Raw genomic sequence first — 18,609 nt, 5'->3', positions numbered from 1 at the left:
CAACATTCGAGCATAATCGTTACCAGCGTTGCCTTACTGGCACTTGTAAAAAACATTCAAACAAGGTCGTTGCCAGTGCCGCTAGACTTGCTCCTGTGTAGGTGGCACGTAAAAAAACACCATTTGAGCATAGCCATTGCCAGTACTGCCTGACTGGCTCTCATGCCGGTGGCATGTAAAGGCACCCACTACATTCTCGGAGTGGTTGGCGTTAGGAAGGGCATCCTGCTGTAGAAACTCAGCCAGATGAGATTGGAGCCTGGTGCAGCCATCTGGTTCGCCAGTCCTCAGTCAAATCGTCCAACCCATGCTATCATGGAAAGCAAATGTTAAACGATGATGATGATGTATGTATGTATGTATGTATTGCAGTTTAACAGACTTTGAACAATGTATCTGTTTTATATGATGTATGATATAATGATATGCAGAATGCTATTTTTAACTAATACTATTTTTGCCACTAATTACAAATGTGTATATATATATATATCCCTTTCGATACTAACCCGGCTGAAACTGCCTCTGGCTCTGTTGTACAAATGCCTTGTTTTCATAAGGTTTGAATTAAAATCTTCCACCAAACCTCAGTCACAATTGATGTTCCTAACACTAGCTAAATGATAACTAAGTTATTTTACTAAATTCTTTGTTATATTTAAAGTAATTGAAAGAAACACAGAGCATCTCAAAATAGATGCAGTAATGAAAGGGATATATATACATATATATATATATATATATATATATATACATACACACACACAGAGAGACACACACATGCATATATATATGTGTATACGTACAGTCATATTCACATACATATATCTACCTACCTGCCTACCTACATGCATACATACATACATACATACATACATACATACATACATACATACATACATACATACATACATACAAACAAACAAACAAACAAACATACATACATACATACATACATACATACATACATACAAACAAACAAACATACATACATACATACATACATACATACATACATACATACATACATACATACATACATACATACATACATACAACATACATACATACATACATACAAACAAACAAACAAACAAACAAACATACATACATACATACATACATACATACATACATACAAACAAACAAACATACATACATACATACATACATACATACATACATACATACATACATACATACATACATACATACATACATACATACATACATACATACATACATACATACATACATACATACATACAAACAAACAAACAAACAAACAAACAAACAAATACTCCAACACATCAATACTTGCAGAAAAATCAATAAAATATTCTGCATCAACAAATATGTTTCTCTGTTGCTTGAAAATCATTTAGATTGTTGTATAGAAATGTAAACACTCTATTATAAACTCTCGACTTACTAGGGCAAACACATTAAACAAAAATCGGAACAACTGTTTCTATAATTAGTTAGATTCTCGTAACTTTAGCTAACACTGTAGTAAAAAATCTCAGTAATTAGCATAAGGGGTAGATTGTTTGATCTTTATCTTTGGCTGATGAATACTCTATTTTTCTGGCATACAAACTGCATTTCTCAGACAAAATTGTACAGCCAAACAAAAGGTAGGTTGACTTCTATAACGAGACGACTTTGGACGACCAAAAATAATGTGAGATTAGGAAAGATGATGTTTGAATGTTTACCTTACATGTTTACACTATATACTAGCTGACTGGTATGTGGGGAAAATAGTTTATGCATGCATGAGCTAATGAGGGAAACCTCCTACACGGCTGCTAGATCTGTTAGAAGTAGCAGCTAAGTCTCTTTCGAATCATACCTTTCTGTCTTGTATATGTACATACGGTATTTTCTAGAATATAAGTTGAATTTTTAAGATCAACTTTACAGCCAAACAAGCTAGGTCAACTTATACACCAAGACAAATCTGGAAAACCAAAAATAATGTGAAATGCAACAAGATTTGGAAGAATGATGTTTGAATGGTTACCCTACATATCTATACTATATACTAGCTGACTGGTATGTGGGGAAATAGTTTATGTATGCATGAGATAATGAGGGAAACCTCCTATATGGTTGCTAGATCTGTTAGAAGTAGCAGCAAAATCTCTTTCAAATCACACCCTTATGTTTTGTATTCAACTTATATTCTAGAATACAAGCTGAACTTATATTCAAGAAAATATGGTATTTTCTAGAATATAAGTTGAATTTTTTAGATCAACTTTACAGCCAAACAAGGTAGGCCAACTTATACACCAAGACAATTTTGGCAGACCAAAAATTCCATGTGAAATGCAGCAGGATTTGGAAAGATAGAAGCAATGCTTGAATGTTGATGCACTGGTGTGTCTGTGTGATAAGAAGTTTGCTTTCCAGCCATATAGTTTCAGGTTGAACCCCACTGCATGGTTCGTTGAGTGTCTACTTACCACACAGCCACTCCTATGCCTATATATCAACTCAAAGCAAATAGAAAGGAAAGTGACATTGATGGGATTTGAACACAGAGTCAGATTAAGACTGCAAAGCACTCAATCTGATGTTCTAATGATTCAAACAATTAACTGCCTTAATGAATATAAATTGTGATTGAATATTGGCAACACTGTAACCAAGCTCTAAAAGCAAAAACAGGCGTGGCTTTTTGGCAGAAATTTGCTTCCTAACCACATGGGTCTAAGTTCAATCTTGCTGTGTGGCAGCTTGGGAAAACATCATCTACTATAGCCTCAAGCCAACTAAAGCTTTGTGCATGGATTTGATAGATGGAAACTGAAAGAAGCCCATAGCATATGTGTATGTATATGTCTGTGTATGTGTGTGTGTGTGTGTGTGTGTATTTTAACATTATGTGATAGTTGTAGGCAAGTGACATACAAGCAATGTCCTGCATTTCCAGTCTTCCATGAAAACATGTCTGGTCATGGGAAGTATCACGTTACTTGGAAACAGATGAGGATTGACAACAGGAAGGGAAAGTTCGTCCATAGAACAAAAATTTCACCTCCACAAATTCCGTCTGATCCATGCAAGCATGGAAAAGTAGACATTAACAATGACACGATGATGATGATGATGATGATGGTGGTGGTGGTGGTGGTAGTGGTAATAATGATGGTGTTGATGATGATGATGATGGTGGTGGTGGTAGTGGTGATAATGATGGTGTTGATGATGATGGTGGTGGTGGTGGTAGTGGTGATAATGATGATGATGATGATGGTGTTGATGATGATGGTGTTGATGATGATGGTGGTGGTGGTGGTAGTGGTGATAATGATGGTGTTGATGATGATAATGGTGGTGGTGGTGGTGGTGGTAGTGGTGATAATAATGTTGTTGATGATGATGATGGTGGTGGTGGTGGTGGTGATAATGATGGTGATGATGATGATGATGATGGTGATGGTGGTGGTGATAATGATGGTGTTGATGATGATGATGATGATGGTGGTGGTGGTGGTGGTGATAATGATGGTGATGATGATGATGATGATCATGACAACGATGACGACGGCAATGGCAGTGGCGGCAGCGAGAATGACGATGATGAATACAGACCTCATGCTTCAATATAAATATGTACAAGTTTGCCTTCAGTTCTGAAACTATTATTCAGAGACAAAAGCACTGCTTTCAAATTAGAGTAAACCATTGCTTTTGATTGCCTCAGCAGCAGTCATATTGTTGGATTAATAAAAAGCTTTTGTTGTACGACGTCTCTCATCACATAACATAAAAGGTGGGGTGAATTTAAATTATCTTAGTTACACTTGTTTTATATCACAACAAATATTATGTTTGTTTGATTATGAATAAATAATGATTTATGTACGGACAATACCAGAACAAAACAAAACAAAGTCATGAGTTACTTAATGTGTAAATATTAAATACTGAGGCGTCTGTAGATTATACAAATAAGCTCAGGTGTTGCTATATAGTTGAGAAGTCTGTTTCCTCGCTACAGGATTTTCATGGGTTCAATCTCACTTCGTGGCAGCTAGGGTGAGCGTCTTGTACAATAATCTTCGGCCAACCAAAGCCTTGTGACTGGATTTGGTGTGTGTGTGTGATATATATATATATATATATATATATATATATATAATCCAAACATGAACAAAGAGAAAATACAACAACATGAGGACGTGGAACAAGTATAGTGTTATTGGACGCTCAAGAAAGGAAAGAAAGAAGGAGGATTAAACGTTTTGAGTGGAGCTCTTCATCAGAAACATAGAAAAAGTAGAGGTCCAAGGAAGGGAAGATGGAGAAAGAAAATCGCCAACAATACACACACAGTCACATATTGAAATATATACATATATATACACACGCACACACATATATATATACATATATATGTATGTATGTATAAATATATATATATATATATATATATATATATATATACATATATATGTATGTATGTATATATATATATATATATATAATATATATATATATATTATATATATATATATACATATATGTGGGCGATGCCAGCGCCGCCTCGCCTGGCTTCCGTGTCGGTGGCACGTAAAAAGCACCATCCGAATCGTAGCCGAAGCCAGTGCCGCCTCGGCTGGTTTTCATAAAATGCACCATCCGAATTGTGGCCGATGCCAGTGCCGCCTCGACTGGCTTCCATAAAATGCACCAATCCGACCGTGGCCGATGCCAGCCTCGCCTGGCACCAGTGCAGGTGGCACGTAAAAAGCACCCACTACACTCACGGAGTGGTTGGCATTAGGAAGGGCATCCAGCTGTAGAAACGTTGCCAGATAAGACCGGAGCCTGGTGCAGCCTTCTGGCTTCCCAGATCCCCGGTCGAACCGTCCAACCCATGCAAGCATGGAGAACGGACATTAAACGATGATGATGATGATGATGATATATATATATATATATTATATATATATGTATATATATATATATACACACACATATATTTACATGAAGTTAATCATATGTCTGGTCATAGAGTGACCAATAGCTTTGTATCCATAAGCTCTTAGCTTTATAAACGACTTGTCAGACTCTAATGGCCAAGGGCATATAACCTCTCTTATATAAACTGGTGGTGGAAAACCGTTATGGTTAGTTAATTTTCTGACCGTAACGATTTTCTACCTCCAGTTTGAATAAAGGTTATATGCCCTTGGCCATTAGAGTCTGACAAGTCGATTATAAAGCTAAGTGCTTTGTGGATGCGAAACCATTGGTCACTCTGTGACCAGACATATATTTGACTGCATGTAAATACATTACTGTTCTAGCTTTTAGTGGGTGATTCTTTTTTAGATATATGATCCATTGATGATTGCTTACCAACCACATGGTTCCGGGTTCAGTCCCACTGCATGGCACCTTGGGCAAGTATCTTCTACTATAGCCTTGGGCCGACCAAAGCCTTGTGAGTGGAAATGGTAGACAGAAACTGAAAGAAGCCTGTTGTATATATATATATATATGTATGTATGTGTGTGTATATGTTTGTCCCCCCAACATCGCTTGACAACCGATGCTGGTGTGTTTACGTCCCCGTAACTTAGCAGTTCGGCAAAAGAGACCGATAGAATAAGTACTAGGCTTACAAAGAATAAGTCCTGGGGTCGATTTGCTCGACTAAAGGCGGTGCTCCAGCATGGCCGCAGTCGGATGACTGAAACAAGTAAAAGAGTATATAAATATACATATACATGCATTTGTATGTGTTTGTATATTTGTGTTTTTGTCTTGATATAGCACGCTAGTTGTAAACAAGTGTCACTGTCATACAAGCAGTGTCATTCATTTCTAATCTTCTGTGAAAAACATGTCTAGCTATGAGGAAATATTACCTTGCTAGGAAACATGTAAGGGTTGGTGACAAGGAAGGACATGTGGTCTTAGGAAATCTCAAAATCTGCCTCAATAAACCCTGTCTGACCCACTCAAGCAGACATTAAAAGGAAACATAATATGGAGAATTAGCTTGAGTCAGTGGAGTGCTTTGCATTATTTATTCTAGGCTCTTACATTTTGAGTTCAAATCTGGTTATAGACAACTTTGATTTTTATCTTTCTGGAGTTGATAAGTAAAAGAACCAGTCAAGTACTTGGAATGATTTATGTTCATTGATTGCTTTATATTCTGTAAACATACAGTTGTCCAGTCCAGCAAATAGCACCTGGTCCTTAGGTAACATTCGTGGAATTCACTCTATTGTAAGCATTTTGGACAGGTCTCCAGTTTGAAGGAACCTTCTTTCTTTTCTCCCGTTCACCATTTTTAGTGACCTTGAAAGGTCATGGGCACTGTTTTTCCCTTCTGACTAAATGATACAAAAATAAAATAAAATAAATAATAACACCACAAAATATTTTCCACAACAAAAATTTTAAAGATAAGAACATTGGCATAGTAACTGCTTAGCTATTTCTTATCTTTTTGACAAAGGGCCCCACCTAAATTATCATGTCTTTCCTATTTGTCAACCTGTCAGTTCACTTCATGGTTCCAGTGGATAAAACAGAAAAGGCATTGCCCTAAAGCAGTGGTTCCCAAACTTTTTCATGCTGCTGTCCCCTTGACACTCAGGCCACATTCCTAGTGCCCTATCCCAACTAATCATCACAAACATAGACCTCTTTCTGAAGCAAATTCAAAGAAACTGTATTTCACAAATAAAACTTAAACTAATGAACCCATTATTTTGTTGTTTTTACACTATTATTGCCCCACTTTTTACATCAACCACTACCCCATTATTGCTCCACTTTTCCTCAATGCCCCCTTGGAACTTTCCACTGCCACAAGTAGGGCAATACCACTCTCTTTGGGAACCACTGCTCTAAAGGATGGTGAGGGAGATGAACTGGAACAGCCACTGTGACTCACAGGGCCTCACTTTTGCAGACAGCTATTCAGTTATTCCTGCCCTGATAGTGGTGAGTAGAGATGTGGTCCGAATGTTGGGAAGTGGGGTGACAGAATATGGCCACAGGTCTCCACTGCCACAGGCTCGACCATAAACCTGTCAGAAAAGTTTCCATGTCAAGATCCTTATCTTCAGGAAAAACACACACACAGTAAAAAGCTTCAAAGATAGGACTGACTTTTCTTTTAAATTATGGTGTACAACCTTCAAAATATAACAATGAGTGCCTTAATGTATACTGCTGCTCTCCTCCTCCTTCTTCTTCCAATCAGGACTCACGCTATTAGCCACAAAGAATAATCTCTAATTCGAGCCTACTCTAAGCTACTAAGAATGCATGTGGCAACTTGAAGATCCACCCACCACACACGATAGACTGGTGGTTGCACGGGCGTGAAAGCTACGTTGTTATCCTCATTCTGTAAACGGTGGCTTTTAATGGGTGGAGAGATGAACCATCCTGGGGTACAGAGGATTTGCAATCTAGACTAGGGTCTGAAAGTTTACCACTCCATAGTGGGTTACACCATGGTTCCTCTGCTTCGTGGCAGAAGTAGGAAGAAAGAGTGAGAGAAAGTTGTGGTGAAAGAGTACAGTGGGGTTCACCGCCCCTCCCTGCTGGAGTCTCATGGAGCTTAGGTGTTTTTGCTCAATAAACACTCACAATGCCAGATCTGGGAATCGAAACCGCGTTCGTACGACCACGAGTCTGCTGCCCTAACGACTGGGCCATTGTGCCTCCACTGCTGTTGCTGTTGTTGTTGCTGCTGCTGTTGTTGTTGTTTTAAGATAGCTGTGTATAATGAAAAAGAAAACTTGACTGTTATTTTCCAGGGGTTGCCCTCATTTGCTCCTTCTCTTGTTCGGTTATAAGCATGGAAATGAAATTTGCTTTTAGCTGATGCAAACCCAAGTCCAACCCAGAAGGTTCAAAGCATTTTCATTGCCCCCCACAAAATTTGAGAAGGGGAGATGCGCTTGCACCCCCTGTTCCCATGTTTATATGTTTTGTTGGTCTAATTTCATATCCAGGTGTCCCCGTCCTTGATGACTTATAAAACTTTGAAGTTCTAATCAATAATCAATAATCAATTTGACCTACAAATGTAGTCCGTAAACCACATCTATCTGTTGTATAAAATTTCCATTGTAAGGAATCACTATTTTGTTGTACTCTTTGCTAGAAATAGCAGCGAAGTCTCTTTCAAATCATAACCTGTTGTATAAAAAAAATGGCTGCATAGGACACTATTACTTGATGTATAAACTGATGAGATGGTCATGGCTGGAACACCTTTAGTTGTAGATCTCTGTCAAAGCTCAATGAGCCTAAATCACACCAACACCAATAGCAACAACAAAGCTTTGGATCAAACAGAAAAAAGAGTCTCCTATGTGGGTATTTGGCCTACTAGAAATGGCAGCTAAGTCTGCTTCATATTATATTCTTGTCATGTAGGAAATACAAGGACACTTTAGATAATTAGGCCAGGAGACATTATGTGTATGTGTCGTTTCAAGGAAATGAAAAGACAGTTATAACTGGAATGGCTTTGATCATAGATCTGTTCAATCAGAAATGGCCTAGGACTAAATAACAACAACAACAACAATAAAACATTAATTATAGGACAACACTGGAACCACTGTACCAATCATGAGAAAACTGCAGCTCATGGGACTTTCTGAATGGCATGCCAGCAAAAAATAACTTTAAATTATTTTAATAGCACAACCTGCTCTAAGCGCAGGAGTGGTTGTGGTTAGTAGCTTGCTTACAAACTACATGGTTCTAGGTTCAGTCCCACTGCATGGCACCTTGGGCAAGTGTCTTCTACTATAGCCTCGGGCCGACCCAAGCCTTGTGAGTGGATTTGGTAGACGGAAACTGAAAGAAGCCCATCGTATATATGTATATATATATGTGTGTGTGTGTGTGTGTGTGTGTGTGTGTGTGTGTGTGTGTGTGTGTATAAGTTCGTGTGTCTGTGTTTGACCCCCCCCCCCAACATCGCTTGACAACTGATGATGGTGTGTTTATGTTCCCCCGTAACTTAGCAGTTTGGCAAAAGAGACAGATAGAATAAGTACTAGGCTTACAAAGAATAAGTCCTGGGGTCGATTTGCTCAACTAATGGCGGTGCTCCAGCATGGCCGCAGTCAAATGTCTGAGACAAGTAAAAGAGTAACACAATATGACATTTTTATCAATGCTCTGCTGATTCCACTAATTCACTAACCTCAATTATTATATTCCTCTCTAACACTGACACAACTTTTATGATATCAGAGTGTGACACGAGATATATTTCTGTCAGGTCATGCAATGGTATAGAGGCTCCCTCCTTAGTATTCCATTGCAATTTTGCTATTACAAAATACCAACATTTTTTTAGTTTTTACTGTTATTTGCAAGTAAAGGCTAATAAACTATGTTATTAGTACCTTACGAATAAATAGTCACAATAAAAAAAATAATACTTCAAACTAACTTTAGCTTGTCTTTTACAAAAAATACCAACATTTTTGTGAACATTCTTACAAACCTAAATACCACACTCGGTCGAGCTTTGATAAATGTTCCATTACTTGCTATTAAAACTATTTAACATTGATAATGGGATTCCACTGAAAGCATTACTCCAGTTTCGAGCAGGGAAGGTGCATGTTACATAAAAAGGATTTTAAAGCTCAGGTTCAAATCTCTATGGAATTGTTCTGGTATTTTAATGCCTCTGGAGATATACATAAAAAGCAGCATTGCCTAGTGTCCCCTATGCAGTACTTTTCTATTTCAGTCTTTATTAACAAGCCTTATTTCCATTTTTCTGTATGGAGGATCAGAGAAAACAAACGCTGATTCTCAGTGGGTAGACTGTCTTGTTCCCAGTAGAATTGGCTTTATTTGCTACCATATTATTCTATGGAAACACACAAGTGACACAATTTCCTACTGCCTTTTTCTCTAACAATTATATCATTAAATATTGATATTATTCAGTTTAATTCTAATACATATTCTTTAAAAATTCCATTTTAATCTCTTATTCTGGACTTCTCATAATAGAAATGTTATTTTGCTCTATTTTCTTTTGAAACAAATTTTACCTCACTATTTGTAAAATTAGCTTGGCACCTCTAATAAAGAGTCTGCAAGGTTATTCAATAAAGTCAGGAGATATGAAAGACGAATATATTTATTTAACCACTTGACATCTTTAGGTTTATGAACATTTCACAGCCTTCTTCATGTAGTAATAAATTCAGTGTAGAATAAAATTGTTTACAAGTTTGAATGAGTATGCATGCCATGCCTTATACAATACAATTGTATATTCACAAATCAATGCAAATAAAGATCACCAGAATATCATGATTTCACCAACAATTCAACTCTCTTTCTCTCTGTCTGTTTGTCTGTCTGTCAGTCTCTCTCTCTCTCTCTCCATATATATATATATATATATATATACACACACACACACACACAATCTATAGATAGATTGCTGTATTTCAAAGGGCAGTATGTCACATTCTGTGTTGCGTTGAATTTCCCTGAGAACCACATGCATATACTCTTTACTCTTTTACTTGCTTCAGTAATTTGACTGTGGCCATTCTGGAGCACCACCTTTTAGTCGGGCAAATCGACCCCAGGACTTATTCTTTGTAAGCCTAGTGCTTATTCTATCAGTCTCTTTTGCAGAACCACTAAGTTACAGAGACGTAAACACACCAGCATCGGTTGTGAAGTGATGTTGGAGGGACAAATACACATACACACACACACACATACATACATACATACATACATACATATATATATATATATATATATAGGAAGATGGTTTTTGTATGTGGCAGATGCTCGGGAGCATTAACCTCTGAAAATCTGCAGAAAACAACTTCCGTCACTTTCCAGGGGGAAAAACTAGAAGTGGTTGATAGCTTCCGTTATCTTGGTGACCAAGTCAGTAGTGGGGGTGGGTGTGCTGAAAGTGTAACGGCTAGAGTAAGAATAGCCTGGGCAAAGTTTAGGGAGCTCTTACCTCTGTTGGTGACTAAAGGCCTCTCGCTCAGAGTAAAAGGCAGACTGTATGATGCATGTGTACGAACAGCCATGCTACATGGCAGTGAAACATGGGCCGTGACTGCTGAGGACATGCGTAAGCTCGCGAGAAATGAAGCTAGTATGCTCCGTTGGATGTGTAATGTCAGTGTTCATAGTCGACAGAGTGTAAGTACCTTGAGAGAAAAGTTGGACCTAAGAGGAATCAGATGTTGTGTGCAAGAGAGACGATTGCGCTGGTATGGTCATGTGGTGAGAATGGATGAAGATAGGTGTGTGAAAAAGTGCCACACCCTGGCAGTTGAGGGGACCTGTGGAAGAGGTAGACCCAAGAAAACCTGGGTCGAGGTGGTGAAGCACGACCTTCGAACTCTAGGTCTCACCAACAAAATGACCAGAGACCGAGACCTATGGAAGTATGCTGTGTGTGAGAAGACCCGGCAAGACCAGTGAGAACAATCAAAATCAAATCATATATCAGAAAGCAGGGGTTAAGTGACCCATCTGTTCGTGTCCGCTGTCAGCCTCGTCTGGCACCCGTGCCAGTGATACGTAAAAGCACCATTCGCTCATGGCCGTTTGCCAGCTCTGCCTGGCCCCGTGTCGGTGGCACGTAAAAGCACCATCCGTTCGTGTTCGTTGCCAGCCTCGCCTGGCCCCATGCCGGTGACACGTAAAAGCACCGTCCGTTCGTGGCCGTTGGCCAGCTCTGTCTGGCCCCGTGTCGGTGGCACGTAAAAGCACCATCCGTTCGTGGCCATTTGCCAGCTCTGTCTGGCCCCGTGTCGGTGGCACGTAAAAGCACCATCCGTCCGTGTCCGTTGCCAGCCTCGGCTGGCCCCTGTGCCGGTGACACGTAAAAGCACCGTCCGCTCGTGGCCGTTTGCCAGCTCTGTCTGGCAACCGTGTCGGTGGCACGTAAAAGCACCATCTGTTCGCGTCCGTTGCCAGCCTCGGCTGGCCCCCGTGCCGGTGACATGTAAAAGCACCATCCGTTCGTGGCCGTTTGCCAGCTCTGTCTGGCCCCGTGTCGGTGGCACGTAAAAGCACCATCCGTCCGTGTCCGTTGCCAGCCTCGGCTGGCCCCCATGCCGGTGACACGTAAAAGCACCATCCGCTCGTGGCCGTTTGCCAGCTCTGTCTGGCAACCGTGTTGGTGGCACGTAAAAGCACCATCCGTTCGTGTCCGTTGCCAGCCTCGGCTGGCCCCGTGCCGGTGACACGTAAAAGCACCGTCCGTTCGTGGCCGGTTGCCAGCTCTGTCTGGCCCCGTGTCGGTGGCACATAAAAGCACCATCCGTTCGTGTCCGTTGCCAGCATCGTCTGGCCCCGTGCCGGTGACACGTAAAAGCACCATCCGTTCGTGGCCGTTCGCCAGCTCTGTCTGGCACCTGTGCAGGTGGCACGTAAAAAACACCCACTACACTCACGGAGTGGTTGGCGTTAGGAAGGGCATCCAGCCGTAGAAACACTGCCAGATCTGACTGGGCCTGACGAAGCCTTCCAGCTTCACAGACCCCAGTTGACCCGTCCAACCCATGCTAGCATGGAAAACGGACGCTAAACGATGATGATGGTGATGATGATGATATACACACATATACATATATATGACGGGCTTCTTTCAGTTTCCGACTACCAAATCCACTCACAAGGCTTTGGTCGGCCTGAGGCTATAGTAGAAGACACTTGCCCAAGGAGCCACGCAGTGGGACTGAACACGGAACCATGTGGTTGGTAAGCAAGCTACTTACCACAGAGCGACTCCTACGCCTATATATCTATCAATATATATTGATATATATTCACACAGAATATTTATTTCTTTATTGCCCACAGGGTGCTAAACATAGAGGGGACAAACAAGGAAAGACAAAGGGATTAAGCTGATTACATCGACCCTACTGCGTAACTGGTATTTATTTAATCAATTCCAAAAGGATGAAAGGCAAAGTCAACCTCGGCGGAATTTGAACTCAGAACATAGTGCCAGACGAAATACCTATTTCTTTACTACCCACAAGGGACTAAACATAGAGAGGACAAACAAGGACAGACAAAAGGATTAAGTTGATTACATCAACCCCAGTGTGTAACTGGTACTTATTTAATCGACTCCGAAAGGATGAAAGGCAAAGTCGACCTCGGCAGAATTTGAACTCAGAACATAGTGCCAGATGAAATACCGCTAAGCATTTTGCCTGGCGTGCTAACGGTTCTACCAGCTTGCCACCTTATTCACACACAATATTGTACTCTGCACAAATGGGCAACTGTAAAGAGAGTGTGACATTAAGAAACAATAAAATTTATGAATACAAAATAAAGGTTATTCAACATATGAATACCTATGCGTATGTCAGGAGAATATGGCAAAAAACTGGGTAAGTATGTTAATAAAATATAAAGTTTGTTGCTATTAAGCTGTTTGAGAATATTTTGTAGAAATTTTGTATAATGAAGTAAAATAGTTTCTTCGTTGCTTGTCTAAAACACTTTGTATATCATCAGGGTTGCAACCACAAGTTCAAATATGTCTTTGGTTATCAGTGAATATGTGTTTGGAATGGTGTGCATGAATGCATATATATGTAGTGTGTGTGTGTGTGTTGTGTGTGTATACGTGTGTGTTAGTCTCCTTTCTCATATACACATACACACATGTTAGCCGTCCAAGAATTTGGACCTGGAGATCTCCATTTCCAGTGACATCGAGTGCCACCTCCCAGTGGTGTCGGGCGTCAACGAAGAGACCTCGACTACAAGACGACCAAAGTTTTTTGTTTTTTTTCTAAGGTCTGGGGTCTCCTGCCCCTAAGCCCTAGACCATCACCTAATCACCCTTACCCGTCTTGTTGCTTAACAACAACAACAACACGTTATGTTCTTTCTAGAAGGTACTTTTCCTGTTGTCTCCATAAATCTGTTCTCTTAAGTTGTCCGATCTTTCTTTCTCTCATCCCCCTCTTTATCTCACCTCCTCTCTTATCTACCCTTATTCACACAGCCATGTACCTTGGGCACTTAAACTATTCCCTCTGCAAAATAAAAAACATGAAATCATGATCTGTCTCTCTCTCTCTTTCTCTCTCTCTCCCTCCAAAAAGATGGAAAACAAAGTCGACCTTGATGGAATTTGAACCCAGAACATAAAGATTCTGCCCAGGTTGACTTTACCTTTCATTCTCAGTAATTATAACAATCCTTTCTAATATAAGCACAAGGCCTGAAATTTTGGAGTCAAAGAGACAGGTCAGTTATATGAACCCCAGCGCTCAACTGATTCTTGTTTCATCGACCCCCAAAAGGACAAAAGGCAAAGTCAAACTCAGTTGAATTTGAACTCAGAATGTAAAGATGGAAGAAATACTGCTAAGCATTTCGTCTGGCATGCTAAGAATTCCACCAGCTAAGTTTCATACGTTGGCACAGAGCCAGTTATTTTTGAGGGGAGGGGAAAGTCCGTTATACTGACCCCAGTACATGATTGGTGCTTATTTTTTCAACTCCAAAAGTCAACTTCAGCAGAATTTGAACTCAAAATTTAAAGATGGACTAAATGTGGCTAAACATTTTGCCTGATGGATTAACAATTCTGCCAATGATTTCAAATTTTGGCACAGGGCCAACAGTTTTTGAGGGGAGGAGAAGTTTATTATATCGACCCCATTAATTGCCTGGCATTTATTTTATTCTTTTCTACTCTTTTACTTGTTTCAGTCATTTGACTGTGGCCATGCTGGAGCACCGCCTTTAGTCGAGCAAATTGATCCCAGGACTTATTCTTTGTAAACCTAGTACTTATTCTATCAGTCTCTTTTGCCGAACCGCTAAGTTACAGGGATGTAAACACACCAGCATCAGTTGTCAAGTGATGTTGGGGAGGCAAACACAGACACACACACATACATATACATATACATATATACGATGGGCTTCTTTCAGTTTCTGTCTACCAAATCCACTCACAAGGCTTTGGTCGGCCCGAGGCTATAGTAGAAGACACTTGCCCAAGGTGCCATGCCGTGGGACTGAACCTGGAACCATGTGGTTGGTAAGCAAGCTACTTACTACACAGCCACTCCTACGCCTCTAGGTACAAGACCCAAAATTTTTGGGGAGGGGAGTCAGTCGATTAGATCGCCCCTAGTATGCAACTGGTACCTAATTTATTGACCCCAAAAGGATGAAATACAAAGTCGACCTCGGTGGAATTTGAACTCAGAATGTAAAGACAGACAATATACCACTAAGCATTTCACCTGGCATGCTAACGTTTCTACCAGCTCACCGCCTTTTATATATTTTGGCATTTATTTTATTGACCCCTAAACGATGAAAGTAAACTTGACCTTGGCAGCATTTGAACTCAGAACATAAAGCCGGAAGAAATGCCACAAAGCAGCATGTACAATTGCCTGTATGCGAAAGCACTGAGGATTAGGAGATTGATAGTGAATCAAATGAAAGGCCATGAACCTTCCTATTGCTGTGAAGCCATGGTACAAGATTTATTTCATACAGGCACATATATGCTGTACTTTGCCAGATATACAATTCTAGCTGCCAGGTATATAATTGTAACAAACAGCTGCCAAATACCTAAACCAGAATTCAAAACCTAATCCACATTTTTTCCACAAGTCATTGACCTATTATTTTCACGTGTTGAACTAGGAAAATTATGGAAATTAACTTTCTTGAGGCATACCCTAGAAGTTATTTTCTATATTGTAACGACAACCATAATAATCATCTAAATAAATGGCCATCTCAAAGAGTAATTGATGTTGTTGTTCTTCAAATCATTGACACTATGCATCAATATACATTGAATTTTATACTTAGTGAACGGCCTGCTGTGCTTACCTTGGGTCATAGGGTGACCAGCTGTGCTTGAGGTGACCTATTGAGTCAAGTACATCAACATCAAAATAAAAAAATCAAATGGAAATTGTAGTTGTTATACCTGTGCTGGTGGCACGTAAAAAGCACGATCTGAATGTGGCCGATACCAGCGCTGTCTTGACTGGCTTCTGTGCCGGTGGCATGTAAAAAGCACCAACCGATCATGGTCGCTGCCAACCTCCCCTGGCACCTGTGCTGTTGGCACATAAAAAGCACCCACTACACTCTCAGAATGGTTGGCGTTAGGAAGGGCATCCAGCTCTAGAAACACTGCCAGATCAGACTGGAGCCTGGTGCAGCCTCCTGGCTTCCGAGACCCCGGTCGAACTGTCCAACCCATGCTAGCATAGAAAATGGACGTTAAACGATGATGATGATGATGATGATGGCGAACTTCTGACTCAAGAACTACATGCCTTCTCTACTAAATGCTGCTAAAAATGGATCTTATATATGGTCATTACACAATATACATTTTCCTCATCTCCGACTTTAAACCCTTTGAATCCTTGACTGCCTCCATCAACCTGTTGCTCACTCTCCCCACATCCATTGACTCCCCTTCATCCCTTTGCTAGGTCTAATTGTATACATGACTGCACTGGGCTGTCCTCATGCCTCAATAATTCTTTTTCTTTAGTGCATCCCCTTCAGCTTCTTTGCCCTTCTTTACTGCCAGTCATCACAATCTCACTTCCCCCACCCAAGGGCCAATTCTATTACCACCCATCACCTTATCTTTATCTAATTCTATCACTCACCCTTATCTTTGTCCACCTCTGTCACTGTCAACTCCATCCCAAATTACCTTCTTACATCACACCACTGCTCCTTTCTTTCTTCTCTCCAACCATCCAAGCCCATCTCACATCATCGCTTACTATTCTAAACCCCTCCTTGGGCATTTGAGCAAATGTACATCTCTAGCTTTTAATGTACCCGTAGCACTTATTTGCTCCCTTCATCTACTTCTAGCCTTTACGTGTCACTGGAATGGGGAGCCAGTCAGACAGCACTGACAATGATCCACGCATGAATGGTGCTTATTGCATGCCACCAGCACGAGAGCCAGTCAAGCAGCACTGGCATCAGCCACAACTACAATTTCCATTTTTGATTGTGATTTGATAATATATATATAAGTTGTTAACCATAATTATTGTTGTTGTTGTTGTTGTTATTATTATTGTTATTGTTATTATTATTATTATTATTATTATTATATTATTATTATTGTTATTGTTATTGTTATTATTATTATTGAGTGAGAGAGCAGTGCATGCCATCAAAGTGACACTGGGGTAAAATATACGAAGCCCAGTATACCCATCATGACTACCCGTCTGATAAGGGTACACTAGGCACATGCATCACAACCATGTGTGCGCGACATGGTGATCTCATATCAAGATAAACAGCACATGACCTTGCAGGTGGGGCCCAGTTAGAGTTTTCTTCAGGTCGAGTAACCCATCCCACTCGAAAGGTCCCTGAATAAGGGTTGTTTAAGGATGTTGAACGAAACACCCATGTTTCCAGAGGTGAATTATTCAAACCCCAAAGAATCCCTCTCAACACACAGCTATGATGCTCCCCCACTACTTCTGCTCGTGATCAGAGATGCACATATCGTCAGCCACTAAGGGACATGCTCAACTGGTTAAGGTCAAACAACTGACAAGCAAATCTGTGGTATTGAGCAGAATATTTGCTGTAGCCCATCTTTTATACCAAGACAAAACAATGTACATGATAACACTTCCAATCAGTTAAGATCATTATTATTATTATTATTATTATTATTATTCAGGTCACTGCCTGTGATCGAACTCAGTATCTTGGGGTTATTAGCCTGTGCTCTTAACCAATACATCATATGCCTATGGGCGTAGAGGTTAAGAACATGGTCTACTAACCCCACAATTCCGAGTTCAATTCCAGGCAGTGATCTGAATAATAATAATAATAATAATAATAATTTGAACTCAGAACATAAAAACAGGCGAAATACTGCTAAGCATTTTGCCCGGCGTGCTAACATTTCTGCCGGCTCAGTGTCTTAGTTCTATTTATATTGTGCAAACTGACTTAATGTCTGGATCAGGAAAAATGAATTATCTATGTTTCAACACCAGGTGACCTATGGAAATAACATAAAAAATGTGTGCTGATCTCATAAATTCTGATGTGGTATACATTAGACAAAGGAAAAAATGTTGGAGTGAAATCTAAGTTATGCTTTCTAGTCTTAAGTTAGGTAGCCAAAAAATAATAATAATAATAATAATAATAATAGTAATGATAACATCAAAAAATACCTTAAGAATGAGAGCCCAGTTTCGAAATTTCCCCAAGACACCTGATGAAGGCTGGAGGATATATCAGGCAAAACATTGTGTTAACAACAAACAAGATGAGGACAAATATCTGTCAAATGTGAATAATATTAAATATTGTGTTAAAGAAGGTATCATATTTTCCAGCATACAAGTTGAATTTTTCAGACCAAAATTTACAACCAAAAAAGGTAAGTTGACTTTGGAAGACTAAAAATCCCTGTAAACTTTGGTGATATTTGAATGTTTGCACTGCATGATAACACTATACACTTGTTGACTTGTATGCTGGGAAATACAATATTTCGATTAATTGGTAATTAGAGTT

This window comes from Octopus sinensis, linkage group LG23 (assembly GCF_006345805.1).
Source record: "Octopus sinensis linkage group LG23, ASM634580v1, whole genome shotgun sequence".
NCBI classification, from domain to species: Eukaryota; Metazoa; Mollusca; class Cephalopoda; order Octopoda; family Octopodidae; genus Octopus; species Octopus sinensis.
This window is presented reverse-complemented; position numbering follows the sequence as displayed.